Raw genomic sequence first — 23217 nt, 5'->3', positions numbered from 1 at the left:
GCAATAAGTGCCATTACCTCACTTTTAGAAATTAAGAGACTGAAGTTAAGGGACTCATCTAGGATCCCATACATGCATATATTGTGAAATAGGAATCAAAGTCCATAGTGCTATGCAGGATATTCTACTGCCTCTCCTCATATGGCCAGAGCATTGATGTGACATCATTCTGTAAGCTTGCTTCAAGATGCTATGGTAAAATGGGAAAGTGTGTAAAATGATTGATCACATAATACAAATGAACAATTATAGATTTAAAGTTGAAAGGGACCTCATGTGTAAACTTGCCCCATTTTAGAGATGAGAAAACTGTGTCCCAAAGAGATCAAGTGACTTGCTCAGATTGACACAAATAATAAATAAGTAGTGCAAGCAAGGATCTGAATTCAGGTGCTCTGGTCTCAAATTCAGTTCCTTTTCCATTTTTATTTTTCAGTCTACCTCCCTTTTAGGGGTTAATTTATATTAAATTTCTTCCATAAACCCTAGTCGTTTTCCAAGTTGCATTACTATTAAGAAAATATTTCAAAATTATTAACATATCCTCTTTATTAAAATACATTATAGCTTTGCAATGCAACAAAATTGAGAAATTTGTCTTACTGCAGCATTTTGATTTAGAAATAAAATTAGAATTACAATATTATAGACTATGTGCTGGATTTTTCTTTATTTTTCTATTATTGCTTACTCCTCTCTCTGTCTCTGTCTCTGTCTCTGACACCCTGTGCTATATTAGTGCTTTAAATAAGCTGGCTCTTCTCTATATCTCTTTCCTTCTCTCAGTTCCAGTCAAACTGGCACTCCCTCTCTATCTTTGCATAAGTGTCCTCCATATATAGAAATCATTCTCTGCTAATAATCTGCCTCACAGAATCCCTATTTTTCTTCAAAATATACCGCAAGTATTTTTTGTACCACTAGATTTTGCTTAGTACCAACATTTATTAGCTTTCTATCTAAAAATGTCCTTATATTACTTTGTGCTTGTTTACTTAGTAACAGGTCATAGGGGCCCAGGACTAGACATACAAAAATGTTTTGACTGCAAAATTAGTACTGTATACATCAAAAGAGCAGTTCTAATAGGTAGGATACTAATTAACTAGAACAAGGATAGTTGGTTTTGGTGGTATGACCAACAATTGTCTTGGACTCAAGAGGACCATGGCAGAACTTAATAATCATGAATGCTTTATTGAAACATTTAAGAAAAAATAGATATATCAGCTGAACATTCTCCCCCAAACCACTACCTTATAACAAAGAGGTCAAGAAAAACAAATACATTAGTCATGAGTGCCAATGCATGCTTTATTCTACTCAGTGAAAAGACATTTATTAAGCACTTACAGACACCACTTGTGTAATTCATCAGTGCACCAACAAAAGGAGAGAAGGTGTATTTCATTGTCAGTGCATCAGGAATTTTTATATATGGAAATTTAATCAGAAACTATGACACTAGAGAATGTTCATCATGGGCTGTGATACCTCTTTGCAAAATACCCAGTAATTGGTAGTGAAAATGAAAATTCCTGGGTGTTAGAACTCAGGAATAGAACAGGTAAACACATTGCCAAAGGTCTCACAGCCTTAGCAGTACACAGATTTAAATTCACATACTTGTTGCCTCCTTCACTGATATAGACAAAAGAATGCATCTCTATTCCTTTTGTTCACTTGGGTTTGACTCAAGTGAGATTTGATGAAGTTTTTCAAGCAGAATTGGACTTTCTGGAGTAGGGATGGGGAGAAAGGACTGAGAAAGTGATCTCTGAATTCCCCAAGAAATCTATTATTAATAATTATTTTCTCACAGTAAATAGTAGCACAGTTGGATGATGCAAATATGGATAGGAATGGTATTTTCTTAGCTTAGTCTTAATAGCCCTATTTAAAGGAATGGGTAAAGCCATCTTGGGAAACAGAGTGTAGGGAGGGTAAATTTCAGTGTAAAAGTATCCCAGCAATAACATGCCTGTAGTTGCTTCTATGCCCTTACATGACATGGGAGTGAGTCCTATGTGTTGCTATCATAATTATTGAGACTTGAAACCAAGAAGCATTCTAATGGGCCAATAAAATTGCTATGTAGTCAACAAGCATTTATTATGCACATACTATGCCTATGAAATAAAAAAATAGCAGATTATTTATTCCAAATAATTAACTCTAAAATTAATGACTTGATAATTATTTAACACCAATGAATGAAACATATTTTAAATATTTTTCAAAGGAAAATGAAATATATTTTGAAATGTGGAGGTTAAAATTGTTTTATTAAGTCATCATTGGATTTTGTAGAGAGAAATAGGCCCTGCCACAGTTTAAAATTGATTATTCTTAAAATTATAATAACATTGATCATGGCGTCTTCAAATTATCTGGGATAGCAGATTTCTGGAAGGGACTTTAAGGTTTGTTTAATACAACTCCTTCATTTTCCAAATGAGGTAACTGAGAAGCAGAGAGGTTAGTAAAAGGCTGACCTAGGATTCCAAACCAAATCTTCTGAATACATTACAAATACATTTTAATACAGTTTCTAGTCACTGTGCTAAGTGCTAGGGTTATAATGTTCTAATGGGAACAACAATGAATAAATCGTTAACTACATTGCAGTAATATTGGAACCGAATAAATAAAAACAATCTGAAAGAAAAGGACATGAGCAGCTAGGGTATTTGTGTAAATTCTACAAAAGGGTGGTGGTGGGGGGGACCATCAAGGTGGCATGGTGGATAGATCACTGGTTCTGATGTTGGGAGGGCCTGAGTTCAAATTTTCCTCTGAAACTTACTAGCTTTATGACCCTGGGCAAGTAACAACCACAATTGCCTCAAACATCCAGGGCCATCTCTAGTCACCCTGATATAAGTCTTGCCACTGGACCCAGATGGCTCTGGAGGAGAGAGTGAGGTTGGTGACCTTGTACAGCCCTCCCTCACAGAAATCCTAATTCAGTGCAAATCATGACATCGTCCTTTGTCATGGTCCTCTTTGGGAATTAAGGACAAACAACAGCAAAAACATGATGTTGTATTTGAATCTAATCTTAAAAGAATCTAAGTTGCCTACAAGGTAGAGGTTGAGGAGACACTGGTAGGGCAGAGGCACCAACATGAGGTATGAAGTGTCATATACAAGGAAAAGAAATTTTACCATCATTGGGAAACATAAAAAGACTAGAAAGGAATAAAGGGGGAATTTTATAAAGAAATTTAAGTGTCAAATTAAGAATTTTATAATGTGATCCTTGAAATAATAGGGATCCACTAGATTTTTTAGAGTGGGGGTGATTTTGACATACATATGCTTTGGGAAAATGACTGACATTTGAAGATCAATTAGACTGGGGAGAGACTCAACAGGAGAAACTAATTAAAATGCTATTGTAATACTCTGGAAAGGGGGTAATGAGGAACCTGTATTAGGGTACTGGGTGTCTGAATAGAGAGAAGGGAATGTATATAAGTATTGTTGTGAAGGTTGAAACAACAAGATTTGGCAACAAAATGGGTAACTGGGAAGAGTGTGAATGAAGAAATGAAGATGACCCCAAAATTGTGAACCTGGATAACTAAAACCATAGGGTCTTTCCTAGTAACAGAAGTTCAGAAAAGGAAAAGATTGGGAAGGAAATAATGGGCTCTGTTTGGGGCATGTTGCATTTGAGATACCTACAGAACATCCAGTTAGACAAGTTAAAAAGCAGTTAGTGACATAAGACTACATCTCTTGGGAAATTAGAGGGCAAAATAAAGAACCTTGACACATTTACAGAGACCAGCATTTACAAATAGCAGTTATAGAGACTACTTCCTATTTCCCTCAATGCTCAATCTCTCTTTATATTTTATTGTATATTACAAGCTTAAAAGGGTTATCTAGGTGCACAGTGGATAGAGTACTGGGCTTGGAATCAGGAAGACTCAACTTGAGTTCAAATTGGGCCCCAGACACTTTTTGCTGTGTGACCCTGGGTGAGTCGCTTCACCCTGTTTGTCTCAGTTTCCTCATCTGTAAAATGAATTGGAGAAGGAAATGGCAAACTACTACAGAGTTAGCCAAAACTGAAAATGACTGAACAACAACAAGTATAGTTAAAAAAAAATTAAACCTTCCAATACAGTGTGGTAAGGGGGAAAAATAAATTTAGGAGATATAAATTTGAATCCCAGCTGTTGCTTCTTACCTGCTTGTTTGACTTGATGACCATCACTTATCTTTATGCATCTTAGCTTCCTCATCTGAAAAATGAGGAAGCTGGATTAAATGAACTCTAAGGTTCCTTCTAGAAGTCTGCTGTTACACATAACATTAAGAGCTTTAAACAGTTTTATCCTAGTGATGAATTTGTGGAGAATAATCAGATTTACACTGTGGCACAGCTAATTTCTCTTTATAAAACTAGCTTAAGTTCTACATTTCAAAATACTTTAAATTTTTCCTTTTGAAAATATTTTAAACATTTTCTATTTATTAGTGTTTTAAATAATTATCAGAACATTAATGTTAGAGTTAATTATTTGGAGTAAATGATCTGTTACTTTTTATTTCATTGGCTAATTGTATACAAGTCTTTATAGGCATAAACATCATTGTTATCATCATTTCTAGTTTAATTTTGTTATAACACATGGTCTATAAATAATCCTAATTTCTTTCATATACTTAGTATACCAGCTATATTATTTACTAAAGCATTGTTTTTTGTACAAGACCAACTAACATTGCAGTGATAGTTTCTATATTTAACCCTGTCAGAGATAAAAGTTGATTTGAATTTACATTTTCCTCAATTTAATAAAATTTCTTCATTTGTGATTTTTTTTTTATCCAGTAGAAATTTTACAAATATTCTTGCTAATGATCAGAGTTCAGGAAAAGCCAAACATGGCTGCCTAAGAGATTGAATTCTCTTAACCAAGAAACAAAATTAAAGTTTTGAAGAAATATCTTACATACATATACTGGCACAGAGAATTCTGTTCCTACCAGGCAATGTTAAAATGAAGAATGGTACAATATTTTTAAAAAAGCAACTCTATTTCAAAATTATGTCAATGGAAGTTCCATTGCAAAATTCATTTTCCAACATTGAAAATTCAAACTGATAAAACCCATTGGGCATTCTTAAAAAATCCCCTATTAATTCAAATACATCTTGACAAGGTTAGAGAAATTGATTTCAATTGAGATTAATCTCACATGATGAGCTCAACTCGCTTAGGGACTATATGAAATGTATGGGTGTAAGGACTTGTTTACCAGACTACAGTAATTGACATCAGAAGGTTGGCATAGATTCTGATGCAAACAAATGAAATGAGGTCCCCTGGCCAATTTTATATTATTGAGCTAAGTTAATGCTCCTGTAATTCACAAGATTTCTTTAGGAGTACATGCACCTTTCGGCTGCAATGTTTCTAATTCATACAACCCTGACCAGTACCTGCTAAATACAATTCACCTAGAACATGAAGCATGAAACCTTTATTAACATGGCATCTTCTGATCTCATATAAGAAAAAGAAATGTGTCATTATTAATAAAGCAGAGAGAGAGAGAGAGAGAGAGAGAGAGAGAGAGAGAGAGAGAGAGAGAGAGAGAGAGATTAGTATTAGTTTGGGGATTAGTACTTTTCAAGTAGTTCAGATTATGAAATAAAGCAAACATGATTTGTCCAGAAAGGGAGGAAATATGGATTCTAGATCTTCAACCTCCTCCCCCATAAACCACTCCTTCATAATCAAGGATCATAGTGCAAACATAGTTCCTGTTCCTAAGCCAATTCATTTGGTGGAGATAAATGCCCTGTCCTTTGTGAGGAGTGGTATACGAATAGTAAGAGAATGGAGATCTCTAGCCTTCATCAATCCAATTAAGTCCCTCTTTAGGGGTATTCTTCAAGTGAGAGTCTACTTCGATCATTGAGTTGTTCCTGGCCTATAGCTTGGAAAGAGAAAATGTATGAGGCCAACTCCACTTTAGGTTCCTGAATGAAATGAATGGAAAGAAATGACAGGAACTAATAGTCTCTATCATGTCACTATTTCCAGTCTGTTACTTTAAAAACTTTAAGGAGTTTGCTCTTAGATGAGGTCCGGGACTCTCTCAGTTGAGCTGAGTTACCTTGCTCCCAATTTGAGAGCTCCTTCAATTGATATTGTTTGTTTATTCTCCAGTATACACCTTCTGTAATTTACATTTTTTAATGATTTGGATCAAGTCTTTTCTTTGTTATTCTCTAAGTATGTTTGATGTAAAACTGGTATTAGGAAGAGAAAAGGTCAAGCCATGAATATAAAGTTTCAAGTCCTCCTTCCTTAGAAAATAACAAAATGATCAAAAGTTACATGTTACCTAATCCCATCCTCTAGACAAACAATATTGAAGGGAACACAAAAATAGATTTCTAGCTTTATCCTCTCTCTCTGAAGAGAATGGAGAACTGTCCTCCATCCCCAGCCTCCTATTTCCCCTTCTGGTAAGCATGAAAATCCACCTAGGAGAAGGGTGGTGGGGAGGAGACTAGAGATGTCTATTCTGGATACTCAAGATTCAATGGATGATCAATATTCAGATATTCAAGCTACACCAAGACAAGCCATGCCACAGGTAGGCCTCACTACACGTGTACATTCTATAATTTATTTCTTCATATTAGATTTCATTGTGGAATTAATCAACTGACAAACATTTATTAAATATATATTAGCTATTATGGAGAGAGATTATTATAAACTAGTTTTAATGATCATTTAGTCCAATGTTGTCATTTTTCAAATGAAGACCAAGGGAGGCTAAATGAGTTGGACAATGTAATGTAGGTATTAACAACAGTGCAGATTTGAATTTGTCATTTGAATAAAAATCCAGCATGCTTTTCATTGTGACACTTTTCCTCTTTATGGCCATTACCATTCCTTTCAACTAACCTCTCACCAGCATCATTCTACTATTTTGTATCTATTCCTCTTGTAATTGATCTATGATATTATGCTCTTGTTCTCCATTCTTGGTAAAGATAGCTGAAGGAGGAAGACTTGATATGGTTCCCCTTTATTCCCCAAAACTCAATATTCTCTCTCATCTGAATCATTTTAATTGAATGCTCAGGCTAAAACTTCACTTTTTTGTATCCATCAGGTTTCTATTGTCAACCTTAAAATTAAAGAAACAATCAATATAGGAGAAATAAGGTCTTTAATCTGGGCAGATGAGCTATAACTTGGAGTATCACAAAGCAAGATTGCTAGGGATACCCAAAGATGGGGACTGAGGACAGGTTTTATATGAGGTAATACAACAAAGGGAGCTATGACTGCCCTTGGGTTAAGTAAGTTTCTCACTAATAGAAACTATTTAACTCTAGATAAAAGCTACTTAACTCTAAATAGAAGCTACTTAATTCTAAACAGAAAATACTTTATGTAAATGGACCTTTTTACATAATAACCTAAAGTCCAAGAAGCAAGCTTGGGAATCTTAGGAAGGGGAGAGTTTTGTTTGGGATATCCATGAAACAATCAAGAGTCTGCAACTGAAAAAGATTGGTTAGCCTAAGGCAATTCATTGACATGGGAATGGGGAATAGGTGAGGATCAGTCAGTTGGAAGTAAATTGTGGTTATCATTCCCTCTTCTTGGTCAAGATGAATTCTGGAAATTGACAATGACAAAAAGTAGTGCTGGGGCATGAAACACAGGATTCCCAGGCTACATCTGGTGTCTTGGGAAAGTAGTTTACCCTGCTGTCATATGCTTCTTTTTCCAGGTTACCGGGAGTTCCATTTGGAGCTTCTCTTCAGGTGAGAGGTGTATCTAGTTGTCAATCTAGCTTCAGTTTTGTAGCAGAGGGATTGGTCAGCAGGACTTGGTAGGGACTTTTCCACCTGGGCTGTAGGGAATCCTTGTGTAGGTGCCTTTTCCAATAGACCCAGTCTCCAGGTTCCAATGGTTGGGTAGACTGATTTATGGTTGAGCCTCTAGAAAATGTCTGAGAGACAAGATGATTAAGGTGATGAAGAGTTTGGGTAAATCCTTTGCAGTAGGGCAGAAAGGAGGTCTTGGTGTTGAGGGAGTCCCTGGAGGAAGAAATTATATATGATGACAAAAGGGGTTGCCTTGGCATTCAGAAGAACTAGGGAAAGGGCTTTGGGCCATAGCAGACCCAAATCATCCATACTTGCCAAGCTGAACATAAATGTAATGGGGGAAATGGGGTATGGGTTTGGGTTAGGGGTTGGAGTTCTTAGGAATTCCTCTTTAAAGAATTATACCCTCTTGCACACAAAAGTAGTTAAAATAAGGTGGTAGTTAATTTAGTGGTGTCATGGGGTGCAGAGCACCCCAGAATTTCTCTGGGGCACACCGAGGAATCTTCTCCTTGAGAAACTAAACCAGAGGACAGATAACGCCTAGAGGAACCAAATCGGACTGAGCTAGCTTGGGATTCCTACCCTTCATTCCGGTCTCCCTTATCCTGGGGAGATAAGTTTGGGTGTGGCTTCGGCCTTTGTGTTCTGAAGAGGGATCCGTAGCCACCCCTCACCCAATTCCTCTAGTCACTACTAGTGGGGGATGGTCCTCCACTCCTCACCCAATTCCCCCAGCTACCACCAGTGGGGGATGGTCCACCTTCATTAAAGGAACTTTTCACGGGCAGATGGTCCACCCCCATCAGTCCTCTATAAAAGTACCTTCCGGTCTCCTGTTCAAGGAGATTTGGTACCTCTGAGCCATGTGCTTTATGCCAAATCTCCCCATGAAAAGTCCAAGGATTTCTTTCATGGTTTCCCTCCCCCCACCCTTCCCTTCCCTTGCTCCTAAATAAACTATCACCTTATTCCAACTAAGTTTTGTGTGCAAGAGGGTGTAATTCTTTAAAGAGGAATTCCCAAGAACCCCAACCCCAACCCGTACCCCATTTTCCCACTATATCATCTGGCGCCCGAACGTTGTAGGGACGTGGGATTTTCCTCTTTCCTCTTAACACACAAAACTGGGGGGTGGGAACCTCCCTTCTGGGTTTCCTTTCTCCCTCTCCCGCCTGACTCAACCTCCCGTTTGAGTCACAGAGAGGTAGAGAGAGGGTCAGCTTTCGCACGCGACAGTGGAGGGCAGCCTGAGTCTCCCTCCCTCGCTGAAAGCTCAAACAGACGTCTGGACCACGCTTGGCACAGAACCTGGAGGTAAGACCCTACCTTCTGGGTTTCTCTTCTCCCTCTCCCACTGGACTCAACCTCCCGTTTGAGTCACAGAGAGGTAGAGAAGGTCGGCGTCTGCACGACAGCAGAGAGCAGCCTGGGACTCCTAGATGTCCGAACCACGCTAGGACCCTCAGACTACACGTTTCTGGGTAAGAACATTTATGCTTATGTGTCTATCCCTTACCAGCTCTCTGCTCTTGGTTCAGACTATTCTCCTTAGACAGTAGTTATGGGACAGAAAGGGAGTGTTCCGAAAAATTCACCTCTGGGGTGCATCCTAAGAGATTGGACTAGACTGGAACTTAAAAACCTAAGAAAGAGATGTATGATACATTTTTGTAACAATTTATGGCCACATTATCCTCTAGGAAGTGAAGGAAATTGGCCTGTACACGGCACCCTTAATTATAATACCATCTTGCAATTGGACAAGTTTTGCAAGCGTGAAGGGAGATGGACAGAGATTCCATACATATCAGCTTTTATGAGTTTGAGCCAGAAGTCAAAGGGAAAGGATGAGGTCCCCTTGCCCGTTGAGAATCACCAAAAGCCCAAGCAATTAGCTAACTCTTCGGGCACCTACTCTGAGACCTCAGCCTCCCCTCCTCCTCAAACTCATTCTCTACCTGTTTCTCGTTCCACTCCTTCTCCGCCTGCTTCCGTACCTATGGGTCAACCACAGTCATATCACTCTATGACTGAGACCTCTCCTTGCCCACCGGCTGATCTCAGAACCAATTCCCTGTGTCACATGGGGAGTGGATATCAGTCTCCCTCTATCCTGCTCTACCCCATTTACAATCGGGGGGGAACTCCAATATGTTCCCATTTCTCCTGTTTTTTCCATTCAGCCGACCCCATCTGCTTTACCTAATCTGCAGTCACCTACGGCTATCTCCCTTTCCCCATCTCCACCCATGCTGCAGCCAAAGACTGTTTCCCCTCCCCCACCTACTCCACAGCCAAAGGCTGTCACCCCTCCCCCACTGGGCCCTGCGCCCAATCCTCTGTCTCCACCTGAGCTATCTCCCCAACCCAGGTCCTTACCAGCGTCTCCCACTACTTCCCTGCTTCCATTAAGGGAATTTCCCATTGGGAAGGGCACAACAGTAAGGCATGCCCCTTTTTCTATAAGCAGGTTATCTCAGATTAAAGAGAAATTGGGGAGCTACTCAGAGAACCCCACAAAGTTCATAGATGACTTTAAGTCTGTGACACTGGAGTTTGACCTTTCCTGGACCGATTTGCAAATTATTCTTGCTAGCTGTTGTACCCCTGATGAGAAAAAACAGATTTGGGACCTGGCGGTACAAGTTGGGGATGAACACTCGCAGGTTGGAAATTGGGTTGGGGTCCCTGGATTTACAGCTGTCCCGGTCATAGAACCAAGATGGAACTATGATAACAGGGAAGACAGGGCTCGTAGAAATCACATGATCACCTGCCTAGTTGAGGGAATGAGAAGGGGGGTTAAGAAACAAGTCAATTATGGAAAGGTGAGGGAGATAACACAGGGGTCTGATGAAAATCCTGCTGTCTTCATGAGCCGCTTAGCAGACTCTCTGAAGAAATATACTAACCTAGACCCCCAAAGAGATGTAGGAATTACTGTCCTCAATATTCATTTTATCAGCCAGTCTGCTCCTGACATTAGGAGAGAGCTCCAGAAGTTAGACTGGGGTCCCCAGATTCCATCCTCACAACTCCTTGACATTGCTTTTAAGATTTTTAATAACAGGGACCTTGCAGTAGCCAAAGAGAGAGAAAAGATGGCTCGTGCCCGCTCCATAGACCAAGCTCATATAATAGCAGCAGCCATCACCACATCTGCTACCAGCAGAACTCTGGCTGGCCGAGATTCTGGCAGCTGCAGTAAACCGGAACACAGAAGTGGGGGACGCCACACGAAGGTGAGGCCTGCCCTCCTACCTCTTTGTCCCCAGGGCAGCACCCGAGAGATCGGCTTAGCAAAAATCCAGGGCTCTGCAGCTTGCTCTCCTGACCAGCATCGTGTCAGGCCTATGGCCAAGCTGGACATAGGAGGCAAGCCTAGGAATGGTTTTGGGGCGACCTCTGTCTTACTCTCTGGTTCAGGTCCTAGCATGCAATCAAGGCACAAAGTGGGGATGGGATAAAAGGACCCTTAATGTAGACAGACACTGCCTATCACAGAATTAGGCTTGAACTCCCTCCTGTAAAGTAGGCCACACCCTGTCCTGCAAAAAGGTCCCACTTGACTCCTGATCTGATAAAGTCTCTTTTCCTTTTTGCTCTGGTCAGTTTTAATTTTTTTTGTTTAAGTCTGTTCCATCTAGGCTCAAGGATTCATGATACTGTGCCTACGTGTTGCCTCTGGACTCTCTGGGCCCCTCACAACTCCGAGCATTCCAGGCCTTCTCCACTTCTCTCTCCTCCCTCTCCCTTGAGCCGTGATTCTTCGACCCCCCGGTCAGCATGAAGCAGTTTCAGAAGAATCTTCGTCCCCTTTCCTTATATATAGAGAAGTGGGGAATGTCATGGGGCGCAGAGCACCCCAGAATTTCTCTGGGGCACACCGAGGAATCTTCTCCTTGAGAAACTAAACCAGAGGACAGATAACGCCTAGAGGAACCAAATCGGACTGAGCTAGCTTGGGATTCCTACCCTTCATTCCGGTCTCCCTTATCCTGGGGAGATAAGTTTGGGTGTGGCTTCGGCCTTTGTGTTCTGAAGAGGGATCCGTAGCCACCCCTCACCCAATTCCTCTAGTCACTACTAGTGGGGGATGGTCCTCCACTCCTCACCCAATTCCCCCAGCTACCACCAGTGGGGGATGGTCCACCTTCATTAAAGGAACTTTTCACGGGCAGATGGTCCACCCCCATCAGTCCTCTATAAAAGTACCTTCCGGTCTCCTGTTCGAGGAGATTTGGTACCTCTGAGCCATGTGCTTTATGCCAAATCTCCCCATGAAAAGTCCAAGGATTTCTTTCATGGTTTCCCTTCCCCCACCCTTCCCTTCCCTTGCTCCTAAATAAACTATCACCTTGTTCTAACTATGTTTTGTGTGCAAGAGGGTGTAATTCTTTAAAGAGGAATTCCCAAGAACCCCTCCCACCAACCCGTATCCCATTTTCCCACTATATCAGTGGCAAGGGAAGGGAAGAAGGGGGAGGGAAACCATGAAAGAAATCCTTGGACTTCTCATGGGGATGTCATGGGGCGCAGAGCACCCCAGAACTTCTCTGGGGCACACCGAGGAATCTTCTCCTTGAGAAACTAAACCAGAGGACAGATAACGCCTAGAGGAACCAAATCGGACTGAGCTAGCTTGGGATTCCTACCCTTCATTCTGGTCTCCCTTACCCTGGGGAGATAAGTTTGGGTGTGGCTGCGTCCTTTGTGTCCTGAAGAGGGATCTGTAGCCACCCCTCACCCAATTCCTTTAGTCACTACTAGTGGGGGATCGTCCTCCACTCCTCACCCAATTCCCCCAGCTACCACCAGTGGGGGATGGTCCACCTTCATTAAAGGAACTTTCCACAGGCAGATGGTCCACCCCCATCAGGCCTCTATAAAAGTACCTTCCAGTCTCCTGTTCGAGGAGATTTGGTACCTCTGAGCCATGTGCTTTATGCCAAATCTCCCCATGAAAAGTCCAAGGATTTCTTTCATGGTTTCCCTTCCCCCCACCCTTCCCTTCCCTTGGCCCTAAATAAACTATCACCTTGTTCTAACTAAGTTTTGTGTGCAAGAGGGTGTAATTCTTTAAAGAGGAATTCCCAAGAACCCCAACCCCAACCTGTACCCATTTTCCCACTATATCAGGGACATAGGCACAAAGCACGAGCCTCAGAGGTACCAATCTCCTAGAACAGGAGACTGGCAGGTACTTTTATAGAGGACTGATGGGGATGGACCATCTGCCTGTGGAAAGTTCCTTTAGTGAGGGAGGACTATCCCCCACCCGCAGTGACTGGAGGAATTGGGTGAGGGGTGGCTATGGATCTCTCTTCAGGACACAAAGGCCGCAGCCACACCCAGATTTATCTCCCCAGGGCTAAGGGAGACCAGAATGAAGGGTGGGAATCCAAAGCTAGTTCAGTCAGATTTGGTTCCACCTATCTCTGTAGGTGTATCTGTCCTCTGGTTTAGCCTCTCAAGGACAAGATTCCTCAGTGTGCCCCAGAGAACTCCTGGGGTGCTCTGCACCCCATGACATTAATGATGCCATTGATAAGTTCTACCCCACCTGAGGATGGGTGGGGTGAGGTGGGGTGGTGGTGGTGGTGGTGGTGGTGGTGGTGGTGGTAAATACTATAGATGTTGAAGTACTGGCCAGGAAGCTAACAATTGGGAGATAATTGAACCAGTAAAAGAATACCTTTATCACTGTGAACTTCTTTAAGAATTCCTCAGGTGGGGAAAATCCTTTATAATAAGCCTTTGGCTACAGCTGTTTCAGTAGTTTTCCTGCAAGGAAAAGATTCTACCCAATAAGAGAACATGTAAACCATAACTAATGCAAATATAATTAGAGGAGGATGGAAGCTGAATAAAATCAATCTGCAAGACTTGAAAAAGAGGCATCAGGGAGAGGAAACTTATGGATGTTTTAGAGACTTGCTTACATTATATTTAGGACAGATTTCACATTGTAGACAAATTGTCATGTAAGTCTCAATGGTCCGCACCAATATTTGCAGCCTAAACTAAGCAGCTTATCAGAAATGCAGAGACTTGAAGAATGCAGGTATTCCATCATAGGTCTGAAGGATTGGGCATTCAATTAATTGGCCCATACCAAAGGACAGAGTTTATCCTTTTTGCACCCTTCCAGTCTTAGCCTATCTTTGATGGGATAGAACATGGTCTTTTGGACTACAGCAAATGCTGTTGGGGTCAATGATAATTTGGAGCAAAGTTTAGCAGATATAAAAGGAAGACAGACTAATACGGATTAGAGTTTTCTGAGCAGCCTGCTTGGCATGCAGGTCAGCAAGAGCATTAACCTGGGCATGGAGAGAATCTTCATGGAGGTGTCCTGGCATGTTAATATCAGTCACTGCTGTTAGCAAGAAAAGAGAGTTGAACAATCTCTAGAATTGTGCGGTTGCCAGATTTCAGGAACCCTCGATATTTCCATAACATCCCCAAATCATGTGCCACCCCAAACACATACCTACTATCCCTGTAAAAATGTTCACTAGTTTTCCTTTACTAATTCACAAGCTCAAGTCAAGGCTTCTAATTCAGCCTGTGGTGCTGAGGAAGCCAAAGGAAGGGGTTAGTGATCTCTTCTGTGGTGGTGATAGCATCATTTTGGAGACAGGAACCATTAGTGTACCAGGAATAATGTAGGTTTTCTATCTCAGTTTCTTGGAGGTCCTCTTGGCAGAAGGTGGGGGGGCGGTAAAATAAAGTCAATAATTTTAATACAATCATGATCCTGAGTGTGGTCAGGGTTCTCATCCTTTGTCAGGGAGAAAAGTGGCTGGGTTGAGGCCTCTACACCTGGAGATAGTAACACTAGGTTTGGATAGTAGAGAGATCTCTAATCCTGCAAGACAGAGACTATTGGCTGATATCAGATGTCCTAAAAACTCAGAACCTGAGAACAAGATACTTTATGGCATTTGAGGAAGGAGATTAGAAAAATGGAATCAGCTTTTGAAAATTTGAGATCCAGGGAGCAAAGGAATAAATCATCTACATACTGGAGAGGGTAGAACCTAAAGGAAACTTAAGGTCAGCAAGGTCTTCTTTCAAAATTTGTGAAAAGTAGAACAGCCCAAGTGTACTGCATGCCCTCCCAGGTAAAGGTAAAGGAAAAAGGGAAAACTGGCAATTCACACCAAAGGGCATACTGAAAAAAGGTACTACACAAATCAACAGTGTAAACAGTGGAATCATGAAGAATGAGATTCAGAAGAGTTTAGGGATTAGGGACCACAGGTGTTCTAGGAATCACAGGAACATTCACTGCTCAGGTTTTGGACACGCAGTCACAAGAGCACACAAACAGGGAGGATCAGAATTATGACTAGTGCAGGGAACTAAAAGACCAGAGGATAGGTAGTCCTTAACCAGAAGTCTAATGCCTTCAATTGCCTCTGGAAAGGAAATACTGTGAGACTCAAGGAAGAGGTTTAGAGGGTCCAGTGGAATCTGGATTGGAGAGGCACTAAGAACCTCTCCAATATCAGAAGAGTTAACAGGATGGAACTTCTTCCTAGGGTGGATAAGAGCAGATAAAGACAGGGACTGCCAGGGTATGGGGGAAAGTAGGGTACTTTTCAGAAAGAGGGAGAGCTGGATATCATGATGGGTAGAGAACTAAATCATAGTTCTGTATATCCAGTTTTATAACTCCCAGAGATGACTTCCAGAGTAAAACTCCATACCTTAGAGGGTTCTGGCCATTGGTTTTAGATATGTACTTGTTTTCTCCTATTAAGACATGAATCCTTGAGAGTAGGAAGAGTTTTCATTTTTGTCTGTTTCTTCTGAACTTACAACAACCTAAAGTTTAATATTTGTAGAATTCTGCCATTGAGGCCTAGCTATCAGTTTGCCCTATTGAGTACTACCTCTAGTTCATTCTCTGGGGCCCTCTCTGAATCCAGTTTATCCTATAGGAGGGGCAACATAGCTGCTCCCCCTAAAAAGCCTTTTAATTTAAAAAAGGCTTTTGCTTTTCAGAAAAGGGGAAATACCTGTGGGGTCAATTTATATTGGTAGAGAGAATTTCCTCTTTACATGCTTTTTATGCTAAACTTACAGGTACATATTTCTTTCCCTTTCAAAAAAAATTGCATGTGATTACATGCAAACATGAGTGTATATATACATATATAAGTAGGTTTCACATGAGTTTGTATACATATATGTAAGAAAACATCTCTTTCAAGATGGCAGAGGAAAGACATTAAACCCACAGGGCTCCTGATATAATCACCCCAAAAATAGCAATAAAAGAACCCTTGGGGCAGAAAAACACACAAAAATACGGGCTGAGAGTTTTCTCCAGCTATAGACAGATTTCAGGGGGCCTTGCTGGGCCACGAATAAAGCCTGACACAGCAATCTGGCCGACACACCAGGTGCCCACCAGAGGAATTTGCCCCAGTGCCTCTGAATCGGCTGCAGCACCGGCATCTTCTGCAACCAATTGAATGAAAAAATAGAGGGCAATGTGAAATATCTCCTTGGAAAAACAGCTGACCTAGAAAATAAATCTAGAAGAAATAATTTGAAAATCATTGGACTACCTGAAAACTATGACCAAAACAAAGGCTTAGACACCATCCTCCAAGAGATTGTGAGGGAAAATTGCCCTGATATTCTAGAAGCAGAAGCTAAAATAGAAATTGAAAGAATCCACCGATCACCTCCTGAAAGCGATCCCAAAAGGAAAACCTCCAGGAATATTATAGCCAAATTCCAGAACTCCCAAGTCAAGGAGAAAATACTGCAAGCAGTTAGAAGAAAGGAATTCAAATACTGTGGAGCTCCAATAAAGGATAAAGCAAGATCTAGCAGCTTCTACATTAAGGGACTGAAGGGCATGGAATATGATATTCCAGAGGGCAAAGGAACTGGGACTTCAGCAAAAAATCACATACCCAGCAAAACTGAGTATAATTTTTGAGAGGCAAAAATGGGATTTCAATGAGAAAGAGGTCTTTCAAGCATTTGTGATGAAAAGACCTGAACAGAATAGAAAATTTGACTTTCAAATACAAGACCCTGGAGAAGCATAAAAAGGTAAACAGGAAAAAGACTTCATGAGGGATATTAAAAGATCAAACCATTTACATTCCTACATGGGAAGATAATACTTTCAAATTCTAAGAACTATCTCAGTAAGAAATTCACAGAAGACAGGAGTGAACTGAATATGAAGGGATGATATCTGTAAAGCATTTATGTTTTGTTCTTTGTGGGGCAGACAGGGTGGGGTGTCTTATGTTTGGGGCTGGATTTGGGCTTGGGGCCTCCTGGGTCCAGGCTGGTGCTTTGTCCAATGTGCCACCTAACTAACCCATGATGACATCATTAAAATAGGGTTAAGGTGTAGGATGAATAAACTGGGGGAGTGAGAAGGGGAGAGATGGTCTGGGGAGAGGTAGTTCACATGAAGGAAATAAGAAAACAGCTTATGGAGGAGAGTAGAAGAGGGTGAAGGAGTTGGGGAGTGAATGAACCTTAATATCATCAGAATTGGCTCAAAGAAGGACTAACATACATACTCAAGTAGGTATGGTAATATATTTTTGCCCTGGGGGGGGGGCGGTGAGGGAGAAAAGGGAAGGGGGGAAGAAGGGAAGATGAAAAGGGCAGATTGGGGGAGAGAGCAGTAAAAAGCAAAACACTTTTAAGGAAAATGAAGATGTTCTGCATTACTGCACCAGTATGACATATTGAATTGCTTGATCTCATAGGGAGGGTTGAGGAGGGAGGGAGGAAGAAAAATTTATTACACAGAATTAGCTCAGGGACCTTGATTTCATTGGAGTGGACTCATAGAGGGAATAGCTTTCATACCCAATTGGGAGGAGCAATCTATTTAACCCTGCAGGAAAAAAAGGGGGGAAGAGGATAAGGAAGGAAGGATGAAATAAGGGAGTGCAGAGTGAGGGAGAGGATAGTCAGAAGTAAAACACTTCTGAGGAAGAATAAGTAAAAAGAAGATAGAGTAAATGTCATGGGAAGGGAGTGGGATGGAGGGAAATAGTTATGAAGATTGATTATAATGGCAAAACGTATGGTACCTACTTTGCTGAGCTTTTATGAAGAAAATTCTCTGTCAAGCTTAAGGTACTATATGCAGGTTATGATGAACAGGATACTATCAGAAAAACCTGGAAAGACCTACATGAACTGAAGCAGAGTGAAATGTACTATATACAAAATAACAGCAATAGTGGGGGATGATCTGCTAGGAAGCATGTGGTTATTTTCAGCAAGGCAATGATCCAATATAATCTTGAAAGACTTATGAAGATTGCAGCCCATCTGCAGAGAAAGAACTGATAGTATCTGAAAACAGATGGAAACACATTAAATTTTTTTTTCTTTTCCTCTTTGACAATTCCTTAATCTGAAGTTTTGGTTCTTTTTACTGTTTTCTCTCACAACTAGCTAATATGGGAATTTTTCCATGACTACTCATGTATAACTTATTTTGAATTGCTTGAGTCCTTGTGGGTGGGGGTTACAAATGGAGGGGGGGGAGAGAAGTTGGAATACAAAGTTTTTTTAAAAATGGATGTTAAAATTTTGTTTTTACATATATTTTGGAAAATAAAATTCTATTCAAAAAAAAGAAAGAAAACATCTTTTTCAACTCTGAAAGTAACAATTCAAAATTTATTATATTATAGCATGATGTATACTTCATATATATATATATATATATGTTCATGTTTGTACATTGTAAAACAAATTATTAATAATTGATTTCTTGGGAGGACCCAGAGATTAGTTTAGTTGCTCTCTTCAACTTCACCCCAGAAAGTTCTGGCCCTGTCTGGAATGATCCCAAGGAAACAAAAGAAATGGAGATAGCTCCTTGTCTAGCTTATTGAAGGACTGATGGGCTTAAACTACACCTAGATAATGGACTTTGCTTTGAGCAACTTCAATGAGGGTCTTTTGCATTCTTTTCCCTGATGTCATCATAGAATTCATTTTAATTTGGATCATTTTCAGATCATGTCAACCAATGAAAATGAATGATGTTCTGCTTTGATCAGTGTATAATGACTGCCTCTACCAAAAGAGGATAAAAGCCTTCATCACAAGAGGCTGCCTATCTTGGCTTGATCTTAACATGCTCTTTGCCCCCTCCCTAGACCTATTCCCCTTGGCTTGGAATGCTGTTTCTTGGGTGTGTGCTCTTAAGTAGGGAGACATGGTGAATTCTTTACTAATACTTAACTAATATAAATATTGATTAATAATAAATGCTTACACCCAAGATAGGTGCAATAACTATTAATATATAAGGAGTAATAATTTGAGAGGGAAAACACAATTTATCACAAATAATTTTTAAAACACAGCATATATTCAAATAATTTAATTAATGATTTTATAAATTATACTATACAGCATATGCAATGATAAATTTCTTTAAAAAGATTACCAATATTATTTCAATTTTCAAAATAAATATAAAATAATTTATCACAAATAAACATTTGTGTCAATATCAAACAGATATCACTGATATATTGCATTTTGTATTACATGTAGGCCTTATGACTTCTCAAGCGTGATTGTGAAAATATTTTCAAGACAAATCTCCAATATGATTATCAAAATCTATAGCAAAATAGAATTTAGTCTATTAGAATTTTCTTTAATGTGCCTTTAAAGTAATGTATCAGTTTCTCAAAGAGAGGTATGGTTTTGAAAAATAGTAAACAAGGATCACTAATGATGAGAATGGTGAGCTTTCCATAGGAAGCTTCTGAATATGTCAATGTATTACAATGATTTCCAACTACCACAAATAATTCTAAGAGAATTAGCTCATGATGCTGTTATTCTTTTTTTCTCCCATTAACATTTTGGTGACTGACATGACCTCTCATGGAAGAGAAATAAAAATATAGTACAATGGGACAAGCAAATCATAATAATTGTATTAGCACTAATGAAAAACAATAACAACATAAATAATAATTATCTCTGCCCAAGAGCATAAAGTACATGCCTGTTTATCTAATTCATATATTTCATGGCCATAGATTTTCCATTACATTCAATCAGGGTGTAGATGTGTTTTAAAATGAAACAAGTCAACATTTTCTAAACATAATCCTGAGAGATTCCATGGTATAATTCTAGAATTTATTTACAATGGGAAAAATGAAGAAAATAATAACACTTCCCAAAGTGTAACAAAATGTCTGTGGCAAAATGATCACAGAATAAATGTTATCATTAAGGAGAAGGTGCTGATGCCCATAAAAAAAAACCAATAAAAATTTATGAAACAGCATAGGTATAGAAGGATTGTCAGATTCACATTGTACCATTTAGATTGTGGCAAAACAATTTAATGTAAATGGGTGCATGGGGAGGCATGGAATTATATTGAAGGATTCCCTACAAATAGGTATCATTTTAGACTGAAAATAAATTAGGTAGGAAAGGCATGGGGAATGAAGGATAGAGCAAGGAAGAAAGGGAAGAAAAAGGGAGGAAGAGAGCTAGGAAGGAAAGAAGGAAGGAAAAAGAAAGGAAAAAAGAAAGGAAGCAAGAAAGGAAGGAAGGAAGGAAACATGAATTTATTATGTATGCAATATGTGTCAGGCACTTTGAGAAGCACTTTACCCACATGAACTCATTTGACCCTCAGAATATTCCTGAGGAAACTGAGGCAAACAGAAGTCAACTGACTTGGTCATTTTCATGCATGTAGTAGCTATCTGAGGTTACAATTGTTTTCAGGTCTCTGTGAATCCAGGCTCAACACTTTATCTACTCCATCACCCAAAGAATTATAGTAATTTCATTGGACTTTCTTGGGGTAGAGTAAAAAAATCAGTAATAAGTTATTACTATGCATCCACAGGTGAAGAAATGAATTGACTGGACTCCAAATTCTCCATCCAAAAAATGAGTTACTAAATGTCTCTTACACATACATACATACATCACCATCACCACCATCATCATCAACAACATAATATAGGGAACTATATTTCTGCTTTCTTCCTTCAACAAAACCTGAGTGAAAACATATGACTGGGCTTTAAGTCAGCTCTAGCTTTCATTACATCCAAATCTTGGTTTCATTTTTATCAAGTGGATTTAACCAATTTGTCAGGGTCCTTAGATCCTTATGGACAGACTACAAGGGCAACAGTGAGCCTTCTTTCTCATTGTCAGTCCAGCCTTGCAAGCCATGCTTCACGGGAGTAATCATGATGTTGATGCTATTGCCTAGAAACTGCTGCTGTCCTCATAAGTACAGACTCAGAAAAGGCAGTAGTCCTTACCACCAAAATCCTTGGCACTGACAAATGCTTGAACATCTGAAATGGTCATAGTTTTATAGCATTAAAAAGATGCACTGCCACCCATATGGTCAATGCACACCAACAAACTTGAAGACTTTCTATGTGACTTGACACTAAAAGCATTTCATAATTGTCCCCTCCCCATTCACTCCCATATTCATTAAATTCTGTTAACAATCACATAGCTAACCTATTTTTTTTGAGGGGGAGGGGAATGTTCTTCGGAATTCTTTTTTTTCCCCCTTCATAATGTTCTGGGAAGTGTTTGATGTGTCAAAACAAAATGATTTTGTTAAGGAAAAAGAAGTGAAATATTTGTATAATATGGACAAAAAGATCACTGCTATATCTCTGATTAATGGGTATACTTTCTGATATTTTTTTAAGTACAAATCATTGGATTCAATGACTTCATGACTGGCACCATTTTTGTTAGCAGTTAGCCTAGAGGAAATTTAACAAATCTGTGTTACTAAGAGGTTTTGTCGTTTTCCCTCTTAACATAATAAAATAAATTTTCATAAAATCAGATACCACAGGTTTGCAATAGGCAGCAAACTACAATTTTAATTACAACATGATTGGGGACATAATATATTATTAGCCTCAGAATTAGTATCATTAGAATTGGCAAACTTTGATGAACTACTGTAGTAACTTATTTAAATAGGACTTTAGCTTTCACATCAATCTCTTCTACATTATTAAAAATAATATTAACAGACTGCTATTTGATTCCCTGATATTATGTAGTATCTATAAATTTCAAATAAAGTATGAATTATTAGCTGTTCAGAACATATTTTTATTTACTTTTCTTTTTTGACAGATAAGGTACTAAAGACATAGTTGTGGGAGGGGGAGTCTCAAATTATAAATAAATTTTTCTCATTCACACAGCTCAGTGGAAGGCAGCAACAAAAGGACAGCAACTGGACCTTAGCCCCTCTAATAAGATGAGTGGTAGTAAAACAAGTAGAAACAAATTTTATGGTTTTATTATAGTAACATCCTAATTTTTTCTTTTTTTCACCTTTCTGAAAAACTTAGGTAATATTGAAAGTTTATGCTGTATTTTCTTATAATGTCTAGTTTTGAAAAGTATACTTTCCAGCATTTATTTTGAGGACAAGATTTTTGACATTGTTAACTTAGAAGCAAAGTGAGATCATATTTCACTGTACAATAATAGTAGTTGTAGAATTTTTTTACTAGGCTATTCTTGTGAAAAGCAGATGATTTGAGAAACAGAATATAGGTCAAATCTCTACACTTAGAGCTTTCAGGATAGTGGGGAGGTTTTAGGGACAGGTATCTTTCAAAATTAAAGAATCCATAGGAAACAAGTGTGATAGTTTTAAGTAAATATTGATGATGTCAAATCCTCAAAGTTACAGACACACCAATTGTTAAAATTCAAATCAGCTTGGATTCTCATGGACTAAATTATACAAATAATCCTGCTTCAAATATGAAAAAAACACAAAAATGAATCCACAGCCTGTAGATTTTTAAAAGAAACCCATTTCACATTATTTGGTATTTCATGATCTATTATTCACTTAGCATACCTCACTTTGGAGGTCTTTTTCTTATAACATTTGAGTTGAGGCAACACATAAGACGTGCATTTGAGTAGGTGGTTGCAGGAAGCTCTGTAACATGAAATCATTTTATTTTGCCTATTTCAATAAAAAAACACATATCAATTAGACATGGACTTTGCTTTCTCTTACAAAAAAAAAAGAAAAAATTAGATACTGATACAAGGTAAGTGGCAGAATGGCATAGTACATAAAAGAGGGTTAGAGCATAAAAATTATATTTGGTCAAGCCTAATTCTTAAACATACTGACTGGGTGGCCCTGGGTAGATCATTTAACCCCAGTTCCTGAGACAAGACTAAAATAATATGTTGCTAGAATCTTTCAAATAGAGGAAGTTATTCTCACCTAGACGTCCCTAAATGAAAAAAAAAATGTG

Source organism: Dromiciops gliroides, chromosome 6 (assembly GCF_019393635.1).
Source record: "Dromiciops gliroides isolate mDroGli1 chromosome 6, mDroGli1.pri, whole genome shotgun sequence".
In the NCBI taxonomy this organism is placed as follows: domain Eukaryota; kingdom Metazoa; phylum Chordata; class Mammalia; order Microbiotheria; family Microbiotheriidae; genus Dromiciops; species Dromiciops gliroides.
The sequence above is the reverse complement of the archived record's forward strand: the minus strand, read 5'-3'. Positions refer to the sequence as shown.